This window comes from Protobothrops mucrosquamatus, unplaced genomic scaffold, assembly GCF_001527695.2.
Source record: "Protobothrops mucrosquamatus isolate PMUCROS unplaced genomic scaffold, P.Mucros_1.0 scaffold21, whole genome shotgun sequence".
Taxonomy (NCBI): Eukaryota; Metazoa; Chordata; class Lepidosauria; order Squamata; family Viperidae; genus Protobothrops; species Protobothrops mucrosquamatus.
This window is the reverse complement of record NW_015386406.1, coordinates 1908769-1915395: the sequence shown is the minus strand read 5'-3', so window position 1 is coordinate 1915395 and position 6627 is coordinate 1908769.

Here is a 6627-nt window from a genome sequence, read left to right as displayed (position 1 = left end):
TTGAGAAGACAGCAACAGACAGTAAGTGCCGCCTATGCAAAGAAGCTGAAGAAACAGTGGACCACCTGGTAAGCTGCTGCAAGAAGATTGCACAGACTGACTATAAGCAGCGGCATGACAAAGTAGCAACAATGGTGCATTGGAAGATCTGCAAGAAATATCATTTGCCTGTAAGCAAAAACTGGTGGGATCATAAAATAGAGAAAGTCATAGAAAATGATAAAATTAAACTGCTCTGGGATTTCAGAATTCAAACAGACAAGCACCTGCAACATAACACTCCGGCTTAACAATTGTCGATAAGAAAGACAAAAAAGTCTGGATAGTGGACGTGGCAGTGCCTGGAGACAGCAGAATAGACGAGAAAGAACTGGAGAAGATAACAAAATACAGAGACCTACAAATAGAAATAGAAAGACTGTGGCAAAAACAAGCAAAGGTAGTACCAATAGTAATAGGCACCTTGGGTGCAATCCCAAAACAACTGGAGCACCACTTGAACACTATTGGCATTGACAAATTCGCTATCAGTCAATTGCAAAAGGCGGCCTTACTAGGAACTGCTTCCATCCTGCGACGATATCTGTAATACCATCAAACATCCACATCTGCCTATCCCAGGTCCTGGGTAAGGACTCGATACGTAGACAAAATGCCAAATCCAGTCTGAACATCTGGCTGACTGTGCGATGATCCATAATAATAATAATAATAATAATAATAATAATAATAATAATAATAATAATAATAATGATGATGATGATGATGATGATGATGATGATGATGATGATGATGATGATAATAATAATAATAATAATAATAATAATAATAATAATAATAATAATAATAATAATAATAATAATAATAAAGTTGGAAGGGACCTTGGAGGTCATCAAGTCCAACCCCCCCACTCAGTCAGGTAACCCTATACCATTTCAGACAAATGGCTGTCCAGTTTCTTCTTAAAAATTTCCAGTGTTGGAGCATTCACCGCTTCTGGAGGCAGATTGTTCCACTGGTTAATTGTTCTAACTGTCAGGAAGTTTCTCCTTAGTTCTAGGTTGCTTCTCTCCTTGATCAGTTCCATCTGTTCCATCTGTTGCTTCTTGTCCTGCCCTCAGGCGCTTTGGAAAATAGCTTGACTCCCTCTTCTTTGTGGCAGCCCCTGAGATATTGGAACACTGCCATCATGTCCCCCCTCGTCCTTCTCTTCATTAAACTAGACATACCCAATTCCAGCAACCATTCCTTATATGTTTTAGCCTCCAGTCCCCTAATCATCTTTGTTGTTCTTCTCTGTACTCTTTCTAGAGTCTCAACATCTTTTTTTACATCGTGGTGACCAAAACTGGATGCAGTATTCCAAGTGTGGCCTTACCAAGGCATTGTAAAGTGGTATTAATACTTCACATGACCTTGATTCTATCCCTCTGTTAATGCAGCCCAGCACTGTGTTGGCTTTTTTGGCAGCTGCAACACACTCCTGGCTCATATTTAAATGATTGTCCACTAGGATTCCAAGATCCCTCTCACAGTTACTACTACTGAGCAAGGTACCCCCTATACTATACCTTTACATTTGGTTTTTCTTGCCTAAGTGTAGAACCTTGCTTTTTTCACCATTGAATTTCATTTTGTTAGATAGCGCCCAGGGTTCAAGTCTGTCCAGATCCTCCTGTATCTTAAGCCTATCTTCTGGAGTGTTGGCTATTCCTGTCAGCTTGGTGTCATCTGCAAATTTGATGAATTCCCCATCTATCCCCTCGTCCAAATCGCTGATAAAGATGTTGAAGAGCACTGGGCCCAGAACAGAGCCCTGGGGCACCCCACTACACACTTCCCTCCATGTAGATGTGGTTTCATTGAGGACCACATGCTGAGTATGGCTGGTCAGCCAGCTATGGATCCATCTGGTAGTGATGCTGTTTAACCCACATTTTTCTATCTTATCAAGTAGTAGGTTGTGATCTACTTTGTCAAATGCCTTACTGAAGTCCAAGTAAATTATATCCACAACATAAAGTTAGAGCTAGTACTGGGTTTGCTTGTCTGCACTATATTGCAAAAATCTCAGGGATCTGGCTGAGCAGTTAACTTTTCCTTCTCAAGAATGCTGTTTTTGAATGAAAGGGCATCTCACCTTTAAAAAAAAAATCCAACTCAAGGATTTGCCTGTCAATGTTAAGGATTAAACTTGATAGAGAACTGTTTTGTGCTTGTAGCTTCTTCTGTGCCTCTCCCCAGTCTCCAACTTTTCAGGCTGAAAGTAAGTGATGTATCTATATTCCAGCCAACATCAAAACATAGTCTGTGTTCATTGCAGATCACAAGTACTATACATAACTATATATCCAATTATTTGGCGTAACTAGATAGCATAAAAAGATGAAACAAATGGTTCATACTCTAGTTTCTCTGAGTTGCACTATAGCATGTATGTAGCAAGATGGTCACTACCACCATAGATGTTCATTCAATGTCCAGGGCATAGATTAGCCCTCCAATCAAGTCACTGCCTCACTCTTGTTCCTCTGTTACTCAGTAGTTAGCTCATGCATCTTAAAGTTGCTGAGACTGAGAAACACTGTCAAAAGTGCTTGGGTTCCTAATTACTAGGTTAGGATTACCCTGGTCCAACAGAATGAGAGCTAATGTGGTAGAAGGAAAGTTTTAAGGTGCATATTTAATAGTCTTGGATCTAAGGCAGGAAAAGCTGTGAAATAGTATTGGTAAATGGTATTGCTGTAGCTCTACGCTTAAACACGTATGGCTGAACTAAAAATCTTCTCTAGATGACAGAACACAGTGCATACTTAAAATGACATACTAATTCTAAACCAGTTTTTCCTAATAGTGTGTCCTACCAGTGTGTTTCGTTACAACCTAATTCCTAGCCAGCTGATTGGAAATTCTGAAGGTTGAATGTTAGGTCAAACACGCCCAAAGGACATTGAGTCGAGCAAGGTTATTCTAGAAGTCTTTAGTCTTTTGTCTTCTTATCTGACAACACATATGCAACATGAAAGCAAGTTCTTGTCAAAACATTCAATGCAATAATATTCACCCTAACTGATCCCTGACGGCTGTTATGACCACAAACAGCATATAATATCCATGGCATTGAATTTATAGGCAGTAATCTCTAATACCACTAGATGGCATAGTTGTTCTTTAAACCAGTTCGAGGTGAGTTTGCTATTTGAAATGAATGAAAACAAGGCTTCTAATCTCTCTTAATTTTTCAGATATGACATCCCCAATGCCATTCATAATTTAAACAAATATGAGATCCTGTATGTATTTAGAACTGAACTGGTCAGCTTTTGGTCTGTATTATAGTTTGTCTGTTCACTAATCATACCAATTTCAGAGTGAATAAAACATAGCCAAAAAGGGAATCACATAGATAGTTATTCCAAGTTACAAATATCCTTGCCCCTTTCTTGGACTTTTCAACTCCACCACAACTGCCGAGGGATAATCATAGTTTTTTAATGGAAGAATCAGAGAGGTGGGAATTCTAATTAGGGAAAATTGTTAGATATGCAATTCATTATCTTCTGTTCCAAGGAGCTTAGAAGCTTAAATTAGCATAGGTAGTTTATGCAAATTAAATAATCATTTGAACCACATTTCTTAGAAGCACAATTGAATTTCTATTTGGCATTGCTTCATAGATAACGTTAGAGATAGAAAAACAGGATAAATTGGTTCAGATTTCAGGAGCTGTATAAAAATTTATGGGCTTTCACAGTGCTTTTTTTGTAAAAAAAACAAACAAACAAACAGGTGCCGGAACTCACACACGTCATACAACCTGCCTTGCCTACCCTACAAGGTTCTATCCAAAAAAGGTGCCGGAACTCCGTTCTGGGCATTTTATGACAAAAAAAAGCCCTGGGCTTTCATTATATAACTGCATCAGTTTTCAGAAAAATTCCATTGTTCATCTGGGTTGTTATTCTCTGCATGCATATTTGATTCTGCAATATTCTGTACTTCGTCTGACCACCTAAGAAAATCAACATTAATTAATTAATGATACTATTTTTGTCTTTGAAGGATCCTTGATTGATTCTTCTGTACCACTTTTAGTTGTTAGCTAATTTGAGTTATTGAATAAATTGCACTGACAATAGCATTCAAAAAACATTCAATTATCCATATTTCTTTTTCCTGAAGCTCTGAAAGTCAAATGAAGTATATGCACTGAAGGTGGGAATATATTTAAAAGTTTTAAGCATCTGCAAAAAAAGAGGAAGTTTAGAATATTTGTTCCCCAAAATAAGATTGTTAATAGCTACATTATTGTGAGCTGCTTAAAGAAGTAAAAATGCAGCTCTGCTCACAAGCCTGTTTTGTGAATGCTTTTCATTCAGGAATAAGGATCGCCTGTGCTTTGGGCACAGTAAGATTGTTTCTTGGATAAAAATCAGATTTGGCCTTAAGTTATTATGCATTAGCACGATGCCTCCTTAGTTTACAAGGAAACACAGTATAACAAGACAAATTAATGAATGGGCAGCTGATCTTAGAAGATATCTCAAATAATATACATGAGCAGACTGTGACCAGTCTCAATCTGAAATTCAGCATCAAACTCCTTAGAGGAATTTGAAATCCATAATCTTTTCTGGCTTCAATCTAATACACAAACAAGAGATAATTTCAACAGAATCCTGCTAGTTAGGATGATATGGACAATATCTAAGGCTGGCCAGAGAAATGTATGTCATACTAAAGAATCTTTTTGTGTCAGCTGAAATGATGCTGTCCAGACGTGGGAGATGTTCAGACAGAAACACAGTGACCAGTTTCAGTGATGTTCTGGCAGTTGGGAGAGATCAAGGCATTAAGCAGTCAAGTGAGGCTACATGTAGAACATCTGTGGGTATGAGGACAATATTGTAATGCAACAATCTCTATAGAAGATACTAGATATCGATGTTATGGGATATTTTCCTTGTTTCTATTCGCAGTAAACTGACCAGAAACACAGAGCTCTTCATAACAATATTATTTAGGTCTGGGACAGAGTGAACCAAAATAAGCCCATGTATTAGGTAGGCAAGTTTCCAATAGAAGGAGACTAAAAGGGAAAAGGGGAATGAGAAAGAGGGAACATAGAAAGGAGAAAGGAGATTAATATAAAAAGAAAGGAGATGTTTCCCCTTCCCACAGGTTGTATCAGATTTAGAGACTTCGTTTACATTAAGCCAAGAATGTTGGATAAAAGTAGATTTCATGAAATTATTTACAACATCAAGTTAGGAGCAAGTTAAATAGATCCTGTTTGGTATTATTACAAAACCATTCAAAGGAAGGCTATTTTCTAAGGTCTTCAGAAAGGAGCAATAGCATTTTAAGGTTATTGTATTGTTTCACTTTCATCAACATTTTAAAACCAATGGGTGTACACAGACAGGTATGTAAAAAGGGAAAATAAGTGATGTTGTTGTAATAAGTCTCAGTGAAAAGACAGTTATGTGTAGTTTTACTAGCCACAAAAATACTTTGCAAAACTCATGTATAATAATGAATTCAGGTTTCATTCAGTTTCTTCGTTAAAATTTATCCTCAGAATAAAGTGATGCATGTATGACAGAAATTAAGCTTCACCATTAGACCATTCAAGGCTTAGCTGTAAATATATAGGATAAAAAGAAAATAAAACATTTGATGAAGCCTATAGAAATAACTTTTACTAAAATTAGTAGAAACTTAGTATCCCTGATTGCCAAAATGAGATGCCAATTTAGTTTACTGGCTTCTATAAACTACATAGGGATCTGAACATTTTCACCTAGAGTTATTATTAAGTTTGGAAATGATAGTTAATATTAAAAACTTTCTCATTTCCAGGTCACTAACATCCTAGTAAAACGCAAACATCATATCCCAAGCAATGTGGTGTTGTGGTTAAGGCATCAAGTGTACTCTTAACTATGGCAATTCACCAGCAAAGGTGTGATGCACAAAACAATTATTAGGTAATTCTCCAATCTCATTGTCATGGTTACTATCTTAACTGCTTTGATCCTACCCTGTGGATATTGTTACGAATTGCTATTGATCAGCTCCATATACTTTGCAAAGTTTGAAGTTAAAAAATGAAAATGATCAGAGGATTAGTATATGCTGCTTTAATTTGCTATAGAAAAGATGGGAAATAGGTTTAATAATTAGTCACAAGCATGACTTGTCAGATGTTTAAGATAATGGATAATTTGAGACAGCCTTAAGAGAAAGAGTGGCAGAGTCTGGGGATGAATCCCTAAGCCACCTAGAATCCCTAAGCCACCATAAATGGACAAAGTCCAATCCTCCTGGAATTCCATTAATCCTTATTCAGCACCAAAATGGTGCTGTTAGTTGAGTAGATTCCTGTGCATAGGCAAGAGTAATAAATCAGCTGAATTGGAACTTCATGTTCTCCAACATGATTGGATGGATCATTCACCAATGGGTTATCTTAACCTTCCTGCTCCACGTGACTAAGTCTGAGTTTATAAATATCAGTACCACGCCATGTGCTCCCCAGTTTTTCGACTTAGTCTTCATGCTCCAAGACCAACTTTAAAAATTATCAACATTCTACTACAATTATCATTTCAACAAAGAACTAAT